Source organism: Odocoileus virginianus, chromosome 32 (assembly GCF_023699985.2).
Source record: "Odocoileus virginianus isolate 20LAN1187 ecotype Illinois chromosome 32, Ovbor_1.2, whole genome shotgun sequence".
Lineage (NCBI taxonomy): Eukaryota > Metazoa > Chordata > Mammalia > Artiodactyla > Cervidae > Odocoileus > Odocoileus virginianus.
In genome coordinates, this window is record NC_069705.1 from 7,260,223 (window position 1) to 7,282,422 (window position 22,200).

Consider the following 22,200-nt stretch of genomic DNA (forward strand, 5'->3'; position numbering starts at 1 on the left):
TTCTGAGTACCACTCCAATCTCTGTCCACACTTCCACAGGCTCCCAAGTGTCTACAGGAGAAAGCCCACGCTCCTTTCTGGTACCCCAAACCCCCCATGACATGGGGTCCTCACGCACACTCAGCTGTGTCTGAGTCTGTGACCCCTCAGGCTAAACCCGCCGGGCTCCCCATGCGTGGGGACTCTTTCGAGGCAGGACCCTGGGGCGGCCGCCGCGCCCCGCAGGGACCAACCTCACTGCCCCGCGCTCCAGACAAGGAGCCCTTTCCTCCAGGAGCCTGGGCTCCTGTGCTCTCTGCAGAGCTTCTCTGATCACCCTTCTCTTCTCTGCACTCAAGTCCTGTCTGGATCCACTTTAACTGCTTTAAGGGAACCTATATAGAGTCCGTCTGTGCTCCCACCATCACCTTCAGCTGGTAAAAGAACCTGACTGTCAGTGCAGGAAACTTAAGAGACGTGGGTTTGATTCCAGGGTCGGGAAGATCCCCTGCAGGAAGGCGTGGCAACCCACTCCAGTATTGCTGCCTGGAGAGTCCCATGGACAGAGGAGCCTGGCGGGCTACAGTCCATGGTGTCACACAGAGTTGGACATGACCGAGAATCCACACAGTCTTAGCCTGGAGACTGGCATGAAATGACGCTCATCAAACGTCTGTTGAGTTAGACTGATTCTACCACCAGCTGCAGACCCATGAACAGCGTGTCCCCCGCAGCTCCAGCTGGACCACCTCCAGTAACTGGCACTCAGAGACACCCCGCTCACCCCGCATCCACGTGCCCACGCTGGGAGTTTTAATCATGCTGATGACACAGCATATCTCTGACTGTTCGTTATTGCAACTGAATGAGTAGGTGGTCACCTGTCCAGAGTACAGAGCGCAAGGGGTCCATGGGCAGAGCTGCAGGACCCCCATTTCCGTGAGAACAGACACACAGTGATGATACAAGCAAGACCAAGGTCAGGGTCGTGGGGGAAGACCCCGGGAGCTGCAAAGGAGGGGGACGGCGTGCCGCCTGCGGGTGACTATCGAGACACAGCAGAGACACAGGGAGGCTCACACCTGCCCCGGAGAGGAAGGGACCCGGTGACGCGGGGCTCAAGGACCTTCCCCTGCTGGCCTCCCGAAGCGTTACTGGGTTACGGTACCTCTTTACCCGTCATGATAAAGATGACTAGGAACTGTTTACTGAGCACTCCCTCTGCACCAGCGACTCACGATCAGCACTTGGCGTGCTCTCAACTCTCACGACAACCTAATCCATTAAAATACCCCCGTTTCACAGATTAGCAAACTGCAGCACAAAGAAATGAAATACCTTGGGGGAAAAAAAATCACCTGGGCAGTTAAGAGGTTGACCTGGAAACCACTTGGCGTGGAACAGCCAGCAGGGTCAGCTTTGCAAAAGCACAGTCAAGGGACGTGTCCTTAGAGACGACAGCTGGGAAGAGGCTGGAAAGGAGAGAAGGAGTCAGACGTGGAGGAAGGAGTACTCCAGGCCGAGTAACGACACGGAGGGGGCATCCACGGTGGACAGGATCCGCCTGCCTATGCAGGGGACACCAGTTGGATCCCTGGTCTGGGAGATCCCACATGCCTCAGGGAAACTAAACCCGTGCACCCCAAGTACCGAGCCTGTGCCCAGAGCGTGCGCTCTGCATCAAGGAAGGCCGCCACAAGAGGACCAAGGACTCACTGCAAACCCAGAAAAGCCCGAGCAGCGAGAAGACCCAGCACAGGCAGAAAAGGACAAATAAGTAAATAAACATTACACGTAAACCACAGCACGGAAGACAGAAAGGCGAGACGCAGAAGGCAGGCCGGTGTGGCCGAGCCGAGCGGCCGAGCGGAGTCGCAGCAGTCGGGGCCGCTGGGCGGGCAGAGGCTGCTCACAGGGCTCTGGGCGCCTCCGTGAGGACGTCCACGCGCTCTGATTTGCCTCTCACCCTGCAAGCCCTGGGGCTTCCCAGGCGGCGCTAGTGGAAAAGAACCTGCCTGCCGATGCAGGAGACGGAAGAGACCTTCGATCCCTGGGTCAGGAAGATCCCTTGGAGAAGGAAACAGCAACCCAGTCCAGCATTCTTGCCTGGAGAATCCTGGCAGGCTGTGTATGGTCCATGGGGTCACAAAGCGTTGGACAAGACTGCACGCACGTGCAATCCTCGTTTCTTGTTCTCCACACTAAGAGTGTCAATGGCAGGAATCAACTCTTAGGTTTTGAGGTATTTCTTGCAGCATTCAGCCCACAGTATAAGAATGGGGTGGGCGTCACCATAAGCAGGAGAAGCTGAAAAGGTCTAACACGGGAGATGTGATTGGAGAAGCGGGCACTGCAGACCTGGGGGAAGCCAGCTGCACGAGTGTGAATCGAGTGTGAGAAAGATCTAATAACAACAATGATGCATATGGGGAAATGGGAATTTGTTTGGGCAGGGAAGGTAGAATTCTCGAAAGAAAAAAAGGTGTCTCTGGGAAGAAGCACACTGGAAATCAAGATACAATTAGCACTTACACTCAAATTTCCTTTAAGAGGAAAAGCAAGTTCTCAAATTCTTTCCCAGATGAGAGTGCTCTAGGCTTCTGTGAGAATACAACAGATATTAATACCACAGCGTGTAAGTTCATAGGAAATGCCCAGAGAAAGTAAAGGACCTGGTTCCTAACAAAATGGTAACGTGATTCTAGCCAGGGGAAGAAATGCCACACAGCAGGGGAATAAACGTGGGTGTGGATCGGAGAGTCCATGTTACCATCCCGGTTTAGCTGTGACGCAGACACTGGAAGTCAAGGACCAAGGTCATCTGCAAAATCAGGAAGGCCTTGTGGGCTGCCCTGGCACCTGCCCCGTGCAGACCTCCAGCCCTCCTTCCTGAAGGGCTCGGGGGTCTTCCTGCCTGGCCCCTGGGAGCAGGGCGCACCTGCCTGCCTGAACCATCGAACAAGCCCATCACAGCCTCCCGGGGACCAGGGGCAGCCCCTCGCTTCCTACCACAGAGCTGCCCCCTGCAGACGGATGCAGCACGCCTCTGACCTTCGGGGCCTGCCGCGTCCCCTCCCGGGAGCCCCCACCTCATCTTCCAGGGTCCCCCTCCCTGGAGCCCCCATCTCATCTTCCAGGTCGGCTCCAGTGTGCCCATGGCGGGCCTCCCTCTTATCACGGAGTGGAGGCGATGCTGACAGCAGGGGGCAAGGGCAGGGTACATTAGGAGCTTGGGATGGAGAGACACACAACTGTATATAAAATAGGTGAACAAGGTCCTACTGTTTAGCACAGGGAACGATATTCAATATCCTGTAAAAACCTAAAACAGAAAAGAATCTGAAAAAGAATGCATATGAACACCACACATACATATATATAAACAACCATTTTGCTGTATACCTGGAAACACTGTAAATTAACTTTGCTTCAATTAAAAAAAAAGAAAAGGCAGGTCTGTCAGGAACGGAGTGTCTAGGAAGTGCAACATTTACGGAGCCCCCTCTAGGTGCGTATACAGCACCTCCTCTGCAGACGGCCGTCACCGTCTAATTTGGAATAACGTGTTACACCGTCTCCTATACGCCAGGCACTGTTATGTGCATTCACATCCTGATCAGGATGGGGTTCATTCACACACCATCCCAGTTTTACAGACCAGGAAACTTAGGCCCAGAGAGGTTCATTCACGCTGTTAAGTGGCTCCAGAGGCTCTGACTGCAAAACTGAATCCTTTGCAGAAACTAACACCACTTCGTGCACCAACCACACTCCAACCAAGAACAAACAAATCACCAGCGTCTCACTGGGACTGTGACTCAGGCCTCAGGCCGGGTCATTAACCTTCACCACCAAGCTTTCCTTTTGTAGACGAGGACTGAGGAGACTGACCCTGGGCACTGCGGGGAGCTCTGCGTCCAGCGGGCGCTGCCCGACTCGCAGCTGAGACCACCCCACCCTGTCACCTCCCGCGTCACCACAACTAACTTAAAACCAATCGAAGTTACAATTAGTAATATGACAGAGCGACCAGATTTGGTTAAAACACAATCTGCCTTATTAGAAATAAGAGCCTTTCAATTGGGCTTCCCAGGAGGCAGAGAAGTAAAGAATCCACAGGTCAGTGTGGATGTGACTGTGAGATGCAAGAGATGTGGGTTCGATCCCTGGTCAGGAAGACCCCTGGAGGAGGAGATGGCCTCCCAACTCCAGTATTCCTGCCTGGAGCATCCCATGGACACAGGAGCCTTGCGGGCTACATCCCACAGGGTTGCAAAGGGTGGGACATGACTAAGCACATGCGTATACAACATTTCAATGCTGGTCAACACCAAAATGACTACAAAGAGAATTTATAAGAGTTTTGGGCAAATAATGAAACTAAACCTGAAACCAAGCCTGTTTTTGAGATACTAAATGGTAGGTTCCATTGTACTTCATGAGAATCTTGATATGCAAATACAGCAACTGATAGTGGTAAAAGGCTTTTGGACTAGCTAACATTGTTTTAAACAAATGAAAAATCTGGTTGCCCCAGATATGAGACAAGGGGGAAAACGGAGCTAATAAAGCTTCACTCTAGTGGAATTTCCTTCTCTTCACAGAGTTTTTTCTCTTTATCACATCTCAACTTGCTTCAACACACACCCCAATGCATCTGTTTCCTGTCTTTCAATTGTTACATAATTACATAATTTACACACATTTTCGTGTTTATGTGTTTGAAAAGGAGGAGAATTATGAAATACATATCTTATATAGTCATATTAAAATGAAACTTTAGAACTATAAAAGAGGGAGGTGAGAGACTTACATTAGTAAATATCCTTTTGGACACACAGTGGGTGATCGCTTTGAGAGTCTTTCGTACTGAGAGGTTTTTGACTTTTTAGATTTTGTTTACTTTAGTAGAGCTGATGTCTACTTGCCTCATTTGCGGGATACAAATTTTACCTTCTTCATAATTCTAGTTTAATACGGAAATATTACTTATTATAAAGTCTGAGATAAACCATAATCCAGGTTATGTTGTTCAGTAAGCAGCTGAATGCCATTTCAGATACTTTTTAAGTATCCTTTTTAATACAGCTCCTTGGCTATCACATTCAATAGATATGTAAACATGGCTTAAAGTGGATTACTCTTAACATGTTACAAGTAAATTGCACAGTGATAGAGTTTGTAATAAAAATAAGCAGGACACCCACTGCTCACACACTATAGTTAAGTATATTTGCTGATCTCAAAAAGATTTAACTTTTACTCAAACAAGAGCAGTATTTTCTGTCTAATCTATTAGCTTCAGACAATGCATATTAGCTGCAGATTATTGGGAATCTTTCTATGTTCAAAGGAAGTATTTTTCACTATATTATAAATAAATATAACAGTGAAGATTCATCTTACATGCAAATAAGAAAAAAAAGGAAGTCTCTCATTTATCCCTACAAAACAAGGTAGCTTAAAATTTTTTACCACTGCTGGTCTTCATGTATTCCCATATTTTACACCCTGGAAAAAAGCAAGACATGATGTGTTTCCATAATTAACTTTTATTTGTTTATTTAGGCTGCACTGCAGCAACCTGCGGGATCTGAGTTCCCCAACCAAGGAGTGAAGTCAGGCCGCCGCAGGGAAATTGCTCAGCCCTAACCACTGGACTTCCAGGGGACTCCTCATAACTAACTTTTCTCACGGGTTATAAACTGATAAAACAGAACCACTCATGGGTCAGATTTTTCATTTACACTCACTCTGTTAAGTCTACCTTCCCCTTGGGCTGAATAATTTGTGGGTATAACTTAGCTCGGTATTTAAAATAATATTTTTAAGCCATAAAGACAAGGCATTTTCTTGATTCCTTAATATTCCATGGTATTTTCAACATTCAGGTGTCACATATTCTAGTTAATTATAGACAATAAGATGTCATCAGCCTATGCAAATCTGCATCACTGTTTTAAAAAAATTTAAACCAATTCATAGCACCAAAAAAATGCTCAAAAACCATCTGCATTTACTGTTGACATTAATCCAGAACATTTATCTGCATTAAATTTCATTAAAACACATCAAGAACTCTATCACCATTTATCTAAAATTACACATCACAGGACTCCAACTTCATAGGATTTAACCAGCTGACTTTCATAGGTATAAACTCATGATGTTTTTGTCTGCTGCTGTGAAGCTAGTCTAGTTCTTCATGGGCAAATAAAACGATAATATAGCAATTCAGTTGGTGGAAAAGATACAGTCTCAGCTGAGAACAAGATTTTGTTTGGTATGCTGCAGTAATCCAGGTGCCAGGCATATAGAAAGTGACATTCAGCAGTTGTTTGCTGAAGGAATAAACACGTGGGCATAAGTATTCTACTATAAATTTTTACTTTTGCTTCCATTAACATTGCATCACATACATGAATACGGAACTTGTTCAAGGCATTGAAAGCTGAAAATAGAGTTTAGAATTTTCAGCTGCAGCATAATCAAGGACCTTTTTATCACAAAATCAAACAATCTCTGTTCTCACAGGACCACATGTAGAGCTTATCAATTTCATCAGGAACTGTAAAAAAAAAAGTAGCAGAAAATAAGTCTGTATGTTACTGTTATCTCAAATGAATCCACATGTAAACACATTGCTCTAGGGAGGAGCAGAGGAACTTTTTAAAGTACTGAAGTTATCTTTAATTGAATATGAAATATTAAAAAATGAGAAGACTACTACTAAACTAGGACAGAATAGTAGGAAGCACTGTTCTCCAACACTTGTTGGGAAAAGGAAGCAGAGAGGAAATGGGAACATACTAGAGTTCTATAGAGCTTTATGGCGGTAATTCACCCACAAACGGTAGAGCAGGCACCCTGTCTCATGTGGTCATATGATGCAAAGCCTGCCGAACACTCAAACAACTAAAATCATCCCACCCAATGTAAAAAAAGTCTGTCTCCAGTCTAATGTGAGAATAATTTTTGGAAATTTGCATTTAAATGCTAGTACTGTTTGTCACAATTTTTGGCTTTTCCTTTTATTCCACCTTTTACTTACTAAGCACAAAGAGCGTTCAAACAAACAGTAATTTGCACTTTATGGCCCTTTCAGTCCACCATCTTAAAGCATTAAGGAAGTATTATTTATCTTATTTATCCTAAATTAGGGTAATCAGAATTAAGAAAGGCAAAGACTCTTGCTTGTTTTCTTGATGCGCCAGTTTGGAATTTGAAAGTACTTGTGATATGATTACTGCATTTGAGAAAACAGAATATTTTACAGAGATGACCAAAACGCTGCTTTCTGGGTATAGCTGCAGAACATTCATCCACATCTTCTGGAGGAAAAGTTGTACATTTCCAAGTGATCATGATTAGTAGGGTTTACTTACATGCTTTTCAGTTAAGGCATTAGATTTAAAGATGGTTTTACATGAACAGCTTGAAGAACTGTAAATAAGCAATTGTACTGATTGCTTTCTGATTATTTATCAGCTTGCACTATAGTATGTGAGCCAATTTGGCCACATTCTTATTGAAAATATTTTGAATTAATTTTAATTCCCAAATATTGAGGCTTAAGCATCACATAAACGTATTTGTTACGCCATCATTTAGAAGCAAACTCAGGCCCTTCACCTCCTGTCTGCAGGGCTTAGTACTTCAAACAAATGGAAATTACCTGAGAACAGGAAGGTTTTTCTTTATACAGTGGTTATTGCAAATAAAGTGCCTTTCAGAGACTAAAATTCTGTTTATATTATTTTATCGTCACTTCAAAGCTCTATTTTGTATTTAAGAGGCGATCCTCAGATACATCTGAATGGTGATAAATCTCTAAACCTCACCATGCAGCTCATAAGATAGCTCTGTAATGTGTTACCTAAGAAAAGGACAATACAACTAACAGCTCAAGAAAAATCAGAGAGTGTTTAATGGCTGCAATCTATCTGTAGTAATAATACTATACTGTACTTGAACCATTTCCGAAGAGTAACAAAAACTGGAGACTACATCTCTTATTACGAAAAGGGACAATCTTAACAGGAAAATTACAAAAAGATAAGCCAGCAGTCTGATTATTCACATTATAAAATCTACTAAGGCATGCAATTCAATAGCTTTCACGTATTGAGCTCACAGACAAAGCTTGCTGACCTCGTCTTGGACAGTGAAATCCATCTTCCCCCTCTTTGGGCTCAGCACACTCCAAAAAGCAGGGATCACAGTTGCAGAGCAGTCATTTCCAAATAGTGCCCTGCTAAGTTATTTACAAGACTCCCCTCGTCCCCTGCCCTTCTCAGAGGAGAAGGGGCCGCTGAGGAAGGATCAGCTTCGTATGTCCACCCCTACGGCAGCAGTCCAGCTGTGACGTGTTCTAGGGTCTGGGGTCCAATTCTGTCTGAACAAAGAGTGTCTTAAGGCTGAGTAATCCACTGTACCTTAAAAACAAAAACCCCACCCAAACCAAGAACCACTGTAACCAATTTACAAGCTGATTCCCTTCTCCTTCATCCTGCTTGTTCTCTGATGCACCATTCCTTCCATACTCACCTTTTGCACCCTTCGGGGGAAGTGAACTACTGAGCCCAGGAGCGGAGGGAGGTTACAGAAAGAAAAAGAAGAGATGGCGCTGCTGTGAAATCCACGGGAGATGCGAGCATTCTGCAGACGCTGAGAGTGCACCGACCCCTGAGAGACTGAGTGGACTCAGAGCTCAGACCCGACGCTGCCCGGCTTCCGGGAGCCGCGTGTGCGCATCAGCATCGTGTGAGCACCCACGGGCCTCATCAACACGTGTGCTCTTTGCTCGGCCTGACAAGAGCACCGATAGGGACAAGGCGCTGGTGGTTCTAGAAAGCCGGGCGGGTGACTGTCATCAGGGTCACGTGCCAGAGCCATCGTTAACGGATTAGAGTGACAGGAAAGCTATTATCATTATAGTGTGTTTTCTTTCAAAAATTTTAAAGAAAACCTAATTCTATTAATGGGCTTCCCAGGTGGTGCGGTGGTAAGAATCCGTCTGCCCATGCAGGAGAGTAAGAGACGCGGGTTCCAACCCCGAGTCGGGAAGATTCTCTGGTGAAGGAAACGCGACCCACCCCAGTATGCTTGCCTGGAAATCTCCTGGAGAGAGGAGTCTGCATACAGTTCGTGGGGCCACAAACCAGTGGACAGTGTTCCCAACTTGCTTTTTCAAGGCCTCACAAGCTTCTAGAAATATATCAATGCTCCACTAGCAGGTAAACTCTCCAAGTCACTCACAAGACTCTACTTTCCCACATGGGTAAACATCTTTCCCACACTGTTTAGGCAATATATTTAATACCAATAATGATACAAGAAAGTTGGCTACTATGTTAAAACATCTATTGAATATTTGGTATTCAGCTAGACATTTTCTGGATGATTCTCAAACTGTATTCAGCTACTTTTCTTCCCATCTCCAAAGAAACTAGATTTTTTTTTTTTTCAGACACAAAGGCTTTTTTTTTTTTTTTTTTCCAGTTTTAATAACCAAAGTTTGCTTTCCTATTCTTCCACAAAGAATAGGTTTATCCTTACGGTAATTTATTTGCGACAACAGAGAAGAAGGAGAAATTGGAGCAATAATCCAGAGGCGAAAAGTACATCATTCACTAAAATGGTGTAAATAGATTTAATGTCTCATGTGAAAACATGATATATGGATGTGAAGGTTAAAATATCCAAATAATGAGTTTTCTTCCTTAAAAGATAAACTAGGCACCTCAGGATCTATTTGTTCCTCACTATTCATCAGTAACACGACCTGCTCTATGCATCATTAAAAAGCAGACTGATAGCATCTCCATGAAAAGTCCCTTCAGAGATTTCAAACAAATGATTAAGCATAATAAAAATAAATGAAAAAAAAAAAAAACAAAAACAAATGATTAAGCGTAGTTAAGCCTTCAGTGTTAGGTGCGCTACTGAATACAGCAGGGGAAACCTCTTGGCGCAAGGACTTCCTGGACAGACCTCAGTTTGAGTTGTAACTTAGCATGACTTGAGGTGGGTCTTACTTTTCTCCCCTACAAAGGGAGTGTGTTTACCTTGCAAAGTTGTTGTGAGCATTATAAATAATAGGTGTAAAGTATCCAGTGTGGGGACATGTTCTAGGATAGGTGACAAAATTAAAAGTCTTTAGTCAAGTGAATCTTAAAAAGAAAAAGGATAAAAACAAGAGAACTGTAAACGATGGGAAAGTTATCAAAACTACAGTAAACATAAAAAAGTCATTACACAGTGATACAGACTCTCAAGCAAAGTGATCCCGATGCTAGCGTCTAAAAAACTGTCAACAGAGTCCCGACGCGCATCCAGCTGCTCCCCCGATGGCCGGCGGGTGGGACCCGCGCGCCCCGTGGCCGGTCCGGCTCCTTCAGAGATCCCTTCCGGCTCCTTCAGCGACCCCACTTCCGGCTCCTTCAGCGACCCCTTCCGGCTCCTTCAGCGACCCCTTCAGCCCGCGTCTCCTCACACCCCGCGTCTCCTCACACCCCGCGAGCACGGCCCCGGGGGACCACCATCATAGTGAACAGGATGGATTTTCGGCACACGTCCTCACCTTTCTGAGTCTCTCGTCCTTTCTGAGGGACCTTTGTTCTTTGAGGGACACAGGCTCAACTCGCAAAGTGTTGTTTTATACCAGAGTCTGACAAGACTGCCTTTGCCGTATCTCATGCAACGTCTCATTTCGATTCTTCAAGCTCCAGTTCCCCATAACGACACCCCAAAGATGAATTTCCCAGCAGACCTCGCCTCACAGCTCTAAGCCCCATTGCCTCTACGGTTTGCTGCGGTTTCTCTGCTGAGCTCTGGGGCAGGGGCCAGATGCACTGCCCCAACTCACGCCACCCGGGAAAACGCTCTGGCAATGGGACCCAGCATTTCACAAGGTTCCTAATGGGTTCTTATGGACAGACGCTTGTGAACTGCTAACTTTAAAATAAATTTCATCACCACTAGGAATCATAGCCAACAAGCTTTCTATGGATGAATTCGTTTAATCCTCAGAACAACCCTATTGGGGCAGGCATTACTGACGCAGAAGCACAAGGCAGAGAAAGGTTAAAGAACTTGCCCTGAGTCACACAGCCAGAAAATGGTGGAAACAGATTAAGTTCAGATGGAAACAGATTAAAATGGTGGAAACAAACAGATTAATGGTGGAAATAAAATTTTTTGTTCTTCAGCCCCGTATAGACCACTTCCATCCATCATTCAAAGGCCTTGAGTGTCAAAACCTAACCTTTGGACAATGAATTCCTTGCTGTTGCTGTTCAGTTGCTAGATTGTGTCTGACTCTTCGTGACCCCATGGACTGCAGCACCCCAGGCCTCCCTGTCCTTCACCATCTCCCTGGGATTGCTCAAACTCATGTCCATCGAGTCGGTGATGCCATCTAACCATCTCATCCTCTGTGGTCCCCTTCTCTTCCTCCTTCAATCTCTCCCAGCATCAGGGTCTTCTCCAGAGTCAGCTCTCCACATCAGGTGCCAAAGTACCCAGTTGAATGTGCTCCCTTCCCTACGGAGATTTTCACTGTTTCAGTGAGGCCATCAGAACCTCTAAATGAAGCTGAGCTGAGGAAAGCGGGCATCCACTGCATGCCTTACTGCGGATCCAGGAGAGAAACGCGTGAGTGCAGAGCCGGAGCGGGGCCCCTGGCTCTGGTCCCTTCCTTCTCTGTGAAGGCCTCCTCTCCCGTCTGGGATCATGACAGCTGCAGGAGCTCTGGTCCTCTGATCTGCACAGGACCACCTGCAAGGAGGAAGAGGACACACCCCTTTCTGCCCGCTCCTTCACCGAAGCGAGGAAAACATCCCCAGACCGCACTCAGCCCACTGCCCCTCAGGCCCACCCACACAAGGGAAATAGGATTATTGAGTGGCTTGGACTAATTCCTGGGGAGCAGCAGATATCATGGCTGACCCCACTAGGTAAATTCCTCTGCCTCTGTCCTTACTGCGCTCCTGTCTAGATTCCCCAGGCTTCGCCACGCTTTCCACACCTCCCTGCTCCCCTCAGGGGTCCCCTCCATCCCTCCTGCCCTCCACCCACCAAGTAGGTCTGGAGTGTCAGGTACCAGGCGGCCTCTCCTGGAGGCCCGGAGCTATAAGACACAGCCCTGCCCAGCGCGGCAGCAGACCCAAACCCCACAGCAGACCAAGCGAGAGTTACTAGGAAGGTAACAAACAGGGAGACGGAGCTGTTGTATTTACGTGGTGCTAAGAAAAGCCTCCCAAGTCAGGGGTACTGAAGCTGAGACCTACAGAATGGGACGGTGGGGAGCAGGAGGTGGGAGGGAGGCAGAACGGACTGAGTCCTTAAGATGGGAAAGACTAGGAGAGGTCCTCGGCTAACAGGGAGGAGGCGGAGGGCGAGGGCTGCAGGGCCAGGCCACGTCGGGGCTTCGGGGCACCGCAAGAGGCTCAGAGTCGGATGTTAGTCCAAGCATTATGGGATGTCCCTAGAGAGATGAAGTCCCCACCTCTATTTTATGGGAATTGCTTGGGCCACTCTGTAGCGACTGGACAGGGGTAAGAATGCAACTGAGGACAGGATGCTATGGAGAGGACGTGTTCTGCGGGCACCACAGACAGGACCGCGCGGTGGCCAGCATCGGGGGATGAGTGACAGGTGAACACTAATCTCTGGAGCTCTGGTCTCAGTTACTGGGTGAATGGTGTACCATTAAGAGTTGGGAAAAGATGGGCAGGAATAGAGTTAACAGGTAAGTATGGAGAGTAAATCCATACTCTCACCTTTCACCCGTAAAGTTTGAGGTGTTTGTAGAGCATCCAAATGAAAATGTCAGGTCAGCAGGGGTGCAGGTGGGTCTGGAGCTCTGGGGAGAGAACGGAGTTGGATATACACACATACCACGTACGTATACAGACACATTTGAGACCATCAGCATAAGAAGTTATGCTAGGATAGTCATGATGTGTGGTGTGAATATGACATGCCGAGATGCAGTTTGGGAGGCATTTATCCTGCCTGGTGTTCTCTGAGCCTCCTGGATCTGTGGTTTCATGTTTGACATGAACTTGGGGGGAATCTCAGTCTTTACTGCTTCACATTTCTCCCCTTCTTTTCTCTTTGGTGGTATTTGCGTTCTATGAACGTCATGGATATTTCTGTAGTGGTCCCACAGTTTTTGGATGTTCTGTTTTTTCAGTCTTTGTTCTCTTTGTTTTTACTTTCTGGAAGTTTCATTGACATACCCTCCTGCTTGGAGACTCTCCCTTCAGCCATGTCCAGTTTCCTGCTAAGCCTACTGAAGGCAGTCTTCATTTCTGTTGGTGTTTCTGGTCTCTGGGATTCCTTTTTGATTCTTTCATAGAATTTCCATCCTCTGCTCACATGTCCATCTGTTCTCGCATCCTGTCTCTTTTAGTCATTAGAGTCCTTAGCATTTTAATCACAATTTGTTTTAAACTCCCAGTTTGATCATTCCAACAACGCTGCCCTATTGGAGTCTGCTTCTGTTACTCACCCTGTCTCTTCAACCTGTGGTTTTGTCTTCTGGAATGCCTGGTGATTTTTTTCTTGACAGATGGATGTGATGTGCTGGGTAACAGGAACTGCTTCAAACAGGTACTGAGTAATGCAGTGGTAAGGTACAGCAATAGAGGAAGCATTTTGAGTCCAATGATTAATTTTGGTTGTTCAGTTGCTCAGCCATGTCCAACTCTTCGTGACCCGTGGACTGTAGCATGCCAGGCTTCCCTGTCCTTCGCTGTCTCCTTGTCCTTCACTATCTCCCAGAGTCTGCTCAAGATCAAACCACTGTTTTAGTGAGCCTTTCTCTCCTAAATGTGTGCTTCAGTGCTTCTGTTTCCCCCACTTAAGGAGCACAGGATGCCTGCAGTGGGCTGGAGCTGAGTACTCTCCTCCCCTAGGTCTCTCAGGCTCTGATCAATCCCCAACAGTTTTGGCTCTGATAGTTTCTCTGAGGACATCCTTTGGTAAGAAAAACAGAATGCTCAGGAGTAGTTCAACATGGTTCTTTCCTCTCACCCTGCAGGAGAGGTTCACTGTCAGAACCTCATCAAGTTCCTGGAGGAAAACTCCAAAACTGTGGAGCCACTCTGACGGGGCCCCCTGGGGTTTGGGACCCTCCGGCAATCCATCACTTACCCTTCCGGGCTTCTCACCCCAATGCTGCTTTCCACAGGCATTTCTCCTCCAGTTGGCTGTGATTCTCTGTGTTTGCCGGGCTTGTCTCTTCAGCATTGGGGCAGCAGTCTGCCCTGTGACCCCACGTCTCTGACAGATCTAAGAACAACTGCTGACTTCTCAGTTCCTTCGACTTTTTACCTGTTAGCACACAGGGATGATCTGCAAGCCCCGTACATGCTGGACCAGAAACTGGAGGGGTCCTCATTGCTCCAGTTACAAATACTAGGGACAGACAGGAGTTTAGAGACTATCTTGTTGAACCTTCTCTTTTTAAAGACAAGAAAGCAAGGAGAAGGGAAGGTATAATGGCCTATCCAAGCACCTGGAGCTACTTACAGTCATGGGAACCTGGCTGGACTCCAGCATTTCTTACTTCCAAAAGTGAAAGTGTTAGTCACCCAGTCCTGTCTGATTCTTTGCAACCCCATGGGCTGTAGCCTGCCAGGCTCCTCTGTCCATGGAATTCTCCAGAAAAGAATACTGGAGTGTGAAAGTGGCTATTTTTTCAGTAGTATTACAGTTATGTTTCAAGATAAAAAGGTCCTTACTTACAGAGTCACATACTGAAATATGTATGAAGAAATGATGTGATGATGTCTGGGATTTGCTTTAAATGAGAAGTGAGATGGGGGTGAATGGGGTAGTGTGGCCACATGTTGACAAATGCGATGGGAAAGCAGACTTCACTATGCTAACCCTGTACTCTGTATATGACTGAAATGTCCTATGTGCATGTGTGTGCGTTAAGTTGCTTCAGCTGTGTCGGGATTTTTGTGACCCCATGGACTACAGACTGTCAGGCTCCTCTGTCAATGGGATTCTCCAGCCAAGAAAGAAAACTGGAATGGGTTTCCATGCCCTCCTCCAGGGGATCTTCCCAACCCAGGGATCAAACCTGCGTCTCTTATGTCTCCTGCATTGGCAGGCACGTTATTTAACACTAGCGCCACCAGGGAAGCCTGAAATGTCCCATAGTCAAATGGTAAAAGCACAGTAAAGTAGAAAAAGATTGAAATAAGTGCTGATTTTGATTTCATCATTCATACTACTAGCAGAATTGATGCTATTATTAGAAGGCTTGTGAGTAAACATAGCTTGAAAGCTGACACTTACTTGGCTGAGTACCTCTACCAAATCATAGAGGTAAAATAAACTTCACCAACTATAAATCAGATTGAGTTACATAAAAATCAGCCCCATGTCTCTAAACTTCTCCATTACCTTACCATCTCACAGCTATCAGAGTATCTTAGCCTCAGCTGAGATCAAGCTGACACAATACTTCATTCACTAAGAACCTCTTACACAACACAGTATCTCAATTTACTTTTTCATTCTCAAATAAAATATTTTGCCTGCAGCAGCAGAACTTTCATTAATGGTACAATGTGCACAAGATTGTAAAAAGAATGCTCGTTAATCCTAACAATAGGATTAAATGTTCCATATTTTATCCTTAGAAACCAGAAGAAGCAGCCATCAAATTCAGTATTAATTAAGGCAAACACAGGAAGAACAAAGGTATTCATGTCCATTAATATCTGCTCTCCACACAGAAAGGCTACCCGATCCTCTATCAGAGGGGATCCGTCTGCTGACTGCTTCTTTCGTGCCTGATTGTAGATAAATGGATTCAGTTAGGAAGTCATTTGTACCTTAATGTGGTAACTGCAAGTCTTTGCTATCTTTTCATTAATACTGTATTACAAATTATTTATTTCTTAGACATCTCTGGTTGACTATAGAAGATTTCCATCTTATTTAATTTGGTATTTCCTATAGAGCTTGGCACAGTAAATAACTACTGAATTAAACAGAATTGTCAAACAGTACTTATCTTTCCAAATGAGCCAGGGAGGAAAAGCTTGAAGAGAAACTCTTAAGATATCCACTCATTCTCGAAATTCTCAGGAGTGCTCCCAACCACGCTTCAAAGAGGCCAACCCCCAGACTCAGGAACTAATAAGCTAGGCCAAAGGAGTCTCCCTGAGCACCGCGCACGGGAGGAGGATGCCGGGTGGCCCCTTCAGAACCGCACAGCTGAGGGTCCTCGCCTGTACAGACGGGCAGCACCAGGACCGCTGTCCTCCCGTCTTCAGGTTCAAGAAGGGACGTGGGGTTTACACTCTGTTCTCACTGACAGTATTCACGAGTGTCCTTATAAAGACTTCACATGTCTTGCCAAAGTGCAATGGCCCTTATTTCAGTTTAAGATATGTGTTTAAAGCACCTGGTACCTCTAGCAATAATTGACTTAGAAACGAACAAATACACTGGTCATGCAAACATTATTACAGGCTACAGTGTTAGTTTGTTATAAAGTAATAAAAAGCAGTTAAGCGAAAGAAGGCCAAGAACTCTTATCTTGGCTGGCAATATATTAACTGCCATCCTGATAAGAGAAAAATAACTGTTAAACATTAAAACAAGAGCTATGACCAGAAATAGACATTCACTCCCATATTAAATCTTCAGAAAAGATTATGTATACGGAGGAAAGAAAAATGAAATAGAAGGGCTTTATTCTCAGACCCTCACTATTAAGATAATGAAAATGTAAGACAATTCCAGTTAAGAATTTTTTCAGAATTATCTTTAGTTCCCTTCACATTGCATTGCTAATGAACTATCCTTATCTGGGGTGTGAGAACTGGAGTAAACTTCAGTTCAAGCACTAGGCATGCTCATCTGTTCTAGATGTACTCAGGAGAACAGAACAGTTACAGCCTCGGAGATTTTAAAGCTTTCACTGAATGCTGTGATTCCTTAACGCAGAAGGGACCCTTGAAACAAGAACTGCAAGGTCTGTAAGTAGACAAGAAGAGAAAACCAAGTCTCTAAGAGAAAGGGACTCGTGACTTCTCGGGTGGTCTAGTTGTGAGGAATCCACCTTGCAACGTAGGGGATGTGGGTTCGATCCCAGGTTGGGGAACAACAATCCCACCGGTCACAAGCGATTAAGCCCCGCCCACAAGTGCTGCGCCTGTGTGCCCAGACCAGAGGCCCTGCACTGCAGTGGGAGATGCCAGTGCTGCGACTGAGGCCCGATGCAGCAGAGAGTGTGTGTGTGTGTGTGCGTGCGTGTGCGTATGTGTGGGTACTACTTTTCTTAAACAGCAATGAACTCACTTGCCCAGTATGGGGGGTATTCACTCTGCGAAACATACAGGTGAGAATTTGCAGAACAGCTAATAAACAGGGACCTAGAACTTGGCGATTCAAGAATTTCAGGATAGGAAGAAACTTGAAATGTCATCTAGTCCAAAACCTTCATTGTATCTTCCTGACAAGTCACCCACCATTGGTTAGAACGCCAGCTTCTAGAAACAGTATTTTCTAAGCAAACAGCCGATATAGTCAGCCCTCCATATCCATGGGTTCTGCATCCATGGATTAACCTACCATGGATCAAAAATATTTGGAATTAAAAATTCCAGGAAGTTCCAAAGAGCAAAACTTAAATTTGTTGGGCCCAGCAACTATTTACGTAGTATTTACATTGTATTTACCACTGATTACATAGTGTCTGCAATATATTAGGTATTATATGTAATTTAGAGATAATTTAAAGGATATAGAAGGCTAACTATGCCATTAATGTTTCGACTCACAGACCAACAAATCTCTTGGTCTTTTAGTCAACACTGGTAAACAAACCTACCATCAAAGCCAAATTTTGTGGCTGGCTGCATTTATTCCTGTTACCTTCCATCTTTTGGATAAGCATAAGACCATCTCCTAGGCCAGGTTATAATAGACTGTAATAGCATACTGGTCACCTAATTACATAAGACTTCGTGTCACCACAAACATGTATAAAATAACATCTGTTGCATTTCTGTCTAAAGGATCTGAGAATTATTCTTCAAGCTAACAGAGAAATATCCCATGGAACAATCCTATAAGATGCTCAAACATTACCAGTTTACACATGATAAACCAGACCATGCCCTTTGGAAAAGTTTTACCTTTCAGAAAAGTTCTCCCTAATGAACTAAAATCTTGCTTCCTCATTTGAAAAAAGGTGAAAGGAACAAGGATGCTACTGCTTGTATCTGATCCACACGACCTTCTTTTTCCACGTCTGGAAACAGTTCTTATCCTTTTCCTCTGTTCCTGACTAGCCAACACCACATCTGGAACATCTGTGGTCCTAATAACAAAGGCAGACAAATACCGACATAAAGACCACTCCTTTCCTGGAAAGAAGGGGGAGGGTGGGGAGACTTCATAAAAGGAGCCGGCTTTAAACTCAGTCACCTATATACACCTCAGCGGATACATGACGACTCAACACTTTGTGACGATTCTTGCCTCTTTGTAAGCAGTTCTGGTGTAGACGGTGAAAAGAACTGTAAAGCGCTGTCGGGGAAGTTAGAATGAGGAACACGATTTGTCCCCAGACTGCAGATGCAAGAAGCGGTCGCCACGGACGGCAGGGCCCTGCTTCTCCGAGCTGCCTGTCTCCTGCGAGGTTCTCCAGCGCCTCCACTTCACCACCCACACAGAAGAGCCTTGTCTGGCCTTTACACACACGTCTCAAGAACAAGATGCAGCTCTGACCAGGGAAAAATCAATTAGAATCATTCTCCAAATCACATAATCATAAAACTGACCTCTTACATAAGCTTTCTGATCAACTCCTTCATTTTACTCAAGAGTGGGGCTCAGTAAGCAGTTACAGAGTTCATTCTGGGAAATCCAACCCACTCATACCTTCCTTATGTGTTTACTGGGCTCCTACTACATAAATGCACTATGTGGGAGGCCGCAGAGGTTACAGGGTGAGTACTGACTCTCACGTACTTTAAATGGAAACAGTTTATCTAAAAATAGAAAAGTGGTTAAATAAATTATAGCACTGTCAGAGAAGAGAATATGAAGTCTTTACAAATTATATGTTTGGAGATGTTTTTAATGATACGGGGAAACTGCTCAGTGGGGGAAAAAAGCAAACTACAGAATTAATTTTATCTAAGTTTTATAAAAATTATATATAGGCACAAATAGAATAAAAACTTGAAAAGATATCAACAAGTTGATATTGACCATCTCAGGACAGTGAGATCACAGATGGTTTTCATCATCTTTCTGCAGCTTTTCTTATCTCCAAAGGCTCTGTAAGGGGGCCCCATTTTCTTTTATAATGAAAGGAAAATTTATTTAGAATATCACTGGCATTCTTATTGCAAAGTTATATCTTATAGGCATCAAATTAATGAATGACAGAAAATACATGTGGACAGACATGTCTCATGTCCTCAAGGAGCTCACATTCAGTGGGTGATTGAACCTAACTTAAACCATAATTTCTGTTAGAAAATCCTAAGTTCTACAGCAGATGAGGGCTACCTGTTCTCATGACTGATCATGAACTTCTTGCTCCAAGCATCTGTCGCCTCCTAAATGCCTCCTAAGTACTCTGTTCATCTGTCCTTCTGCCTACCTGTTGAGACTCAGCAGACTATCAGCCAGCATTTTATCTGCATCCATGCAAGTCTGACTGCCAGTTTTGAAACCTCTTCGTTGAGGAGTGAGGCTGAGTGTTCAAGGCTCAGCATCCCTGAGCAAGACTGGGGAGAGCGGGAGTGTCCCCAGTCCACGGGTGGGTGCCATGCAATTCAAGCCAGCTGAGTGGGCCTCCAGAGAAGACGGCGTCAGTGGAATCAATGCCTCGTGCAGTCACCTAGCAACTATGTATGCGGCTCCTTCCATCTGTGAGGCGCTACACCAGGCACAGACCACAGGGGACGGACAGGGCTCACCGTCCAGCGCGGGTCTCTCTCCAGACAGTGCACACCAGGTGAGCGGGAATCTGCTCTGCAGGGCCCCTGCAGAACGGGACACGAATCCTCCAGCCGCACCCACACCTGCCCTGGCAAGTCCGACGGGGCACCTCCCTGAGCCCCTACAAGGTCTGAGAGGCTTCCCGAGGAAGATCTGGCAGGAGAACATCTGGACACACAGAACAAGGAAGGCAGCTCACGGTGAGGGGGACGGGTGGGCAGCTCTCTTTTTACATTGGAAGCCTGTGTCGCCAGAGATGGGAGAGCCCCAGCGTCTGACGGGCCCAGCTGAAAGTACCGTTTGTGAGAGAGGAGATGAGGAAGACTAGGACAGCTGCTGAGGCCTTTACTCTGACGTCCTTCCCGCCAAGGGAATTTTAACCGTATTAAAGTATCATCTGCAAAGTAACAGCAGGACTTAAGCACTGCTAAGTGCGGCACTGAGACTCATCACTGCTGTAACCATCCATCCCGTCACATCGTCTATGGCTGTGCTGAAGATTCAGGGAGTCTGTCTATATGCTAACATGAGAGATCTATCATAACAGTGATTTTAACGCCTCCAGAAAAGAGTCTGTTGTTGATAGAATGCCTATAGCATAAGACGTGCTTTTCAACAAACAACACTATTTTCTTTTTCAGTTACTATCTTAGCTGCCTGTTCTGTGTAAGAGTAATGTTAACTTTGAAAATAAGGAAAGCCTTAGATTTTTAGTTACTAAAATAACCCCCAAGAAGCCAGTAAATTCTATTCTGCTATAAATCTAGGATTGACAGAAGTTATGGTTGTATCTCACCTGTAATTTAAAATACTCACTGCTGATTTCAACCATTTTTGTCTGTGACTCACAGCAGGATATACGTTTTACATCACCGCCCAGTGGTATTTGCATCTATAACTGAAAGAAAAGGCTCACAGAATAACACTGACTATGTGCAGTGCACTTCTGGGCCATCCCATTCCATCCCAAATTACAGTGAAGCAAACTTGTTGAGCCCACTGATTGTTCACAGACCACTCAATGATCATATGTGAAACCTGAAAAATATCAATACGATCATATGATATGCATGCATTAGCTATATATGCAAGTTAATATGTGAAGGACCTAATCAGGAATTACCACCCTGAGAGTGGTTGGTTAGCTTTCTCAGGGACTTTACTCAAGACTTTAACTCCAGAGGCAGCTGGACCTGGCATCTTTCCTCCCATCCAGTATCTCACCTGCCCCTCCCTCTGGAGGTTCATCTCTGTGCACCAAAGACACCAGCAATAAATTTCACCAGGGAAATAGTGTCCAAAATATGTGACTGTCAGAAGGAGCAGCCAGAATTCTCCACCTCTGCCTGAATGGAGTGGGTCCTCAGGCGAGTCCTACAGTCTAACTCCTTCTGAGTTGCAAGCACGGTCATGATCACCTTGCTCCTGCACCAAACACCCTTCTGGTGCCTGATCAGACCAGAAAGTTAGCTAATCCCACCATGAGAATGATATTTTCCTGCCTTCGGGCTGTCTGTGCATGTTGAAAGCAACAAAGCAGGGACTTTGTACATAAGGCAAACTCTGGTCTGATTTCTTAGTTCACCTGAAGCAAGGCTGTGACAATCACCAAAAGAACCTGAAAAAAATATGAATGATAGAACTGACTTGGATAAACATGTAACACAGAAGGGCCTCTCAATGTTACCTGTCGCCGATGTAATTCTCATATAATACACACATCAGTATTATTTCATCAAACACTTAACTTCTTTGCAACATGTTTTTATAGAAGAAGATCTGTATCAAATAATTCTTAAGGTAGTAACACTTGATTTTACTACATTCTAATATAGTTTTATACAAACTCGGTTTTTCCAACCACAGAGGTCAGATGTTGCATTAAACTAAAATTTGGCACAGAGAAGAGAAAAAAGGAGGGTAGGAGAAAACGGCCGGCTAAGAGTCAGGAAAAGCTTCATGTTGTCAAGGGGAGAAACCTAATCTCAGTGGGAAATGTAACAAATTTGAGTCTTATAGCTTCCAATTTGTCTAGTCAGAGTTTAGTATTTGTTTTATAACATGAAACAGGCACATCCTTTATCACATTAGAATGCAGACTATTAAAATGAGATATAACTTGGAACATCGCATTTACCTTCTAACGGAACCAAACAGTATATATTCTACTTTATCTTTGTTTATTGCTCTATTGTTTTCAACATCTCCCCCCCCCCCTTTTTTTTTCAGATA

General features: G+C 45.1%; 1 protein-coding gene and 1 long non-coding RNA gene across 4 annotated transcripts in view; both read right to left on the minus strand.

Annotated features, from left to right (window-relative positions):
- The window catches only part of UBE2E2 (ubiquitin conjugating enzyme E2 E2), a 356,286-nt gene that overhangs the window by 147,777 nt on the left and 186,309 nt on the right, over nucleotides 1-22,200 (minus strand). The gene's annotated exons all lie outside the window — the stretch shown is intronic.
- On the minus strand, nucleotides 7,722-21,094 carry LOC110150368 (uncharacterized). Its single transcript, XR_011485097.1, has 2 exons — nucleotides 10,047-21,094; nucleotides 7,722-8,370 (listed from the first exon to the last, which is right to left on the minus strand). It is a non-coding gene; the product is annotated as an uncharacterized lncRNA (long non-coding RNA).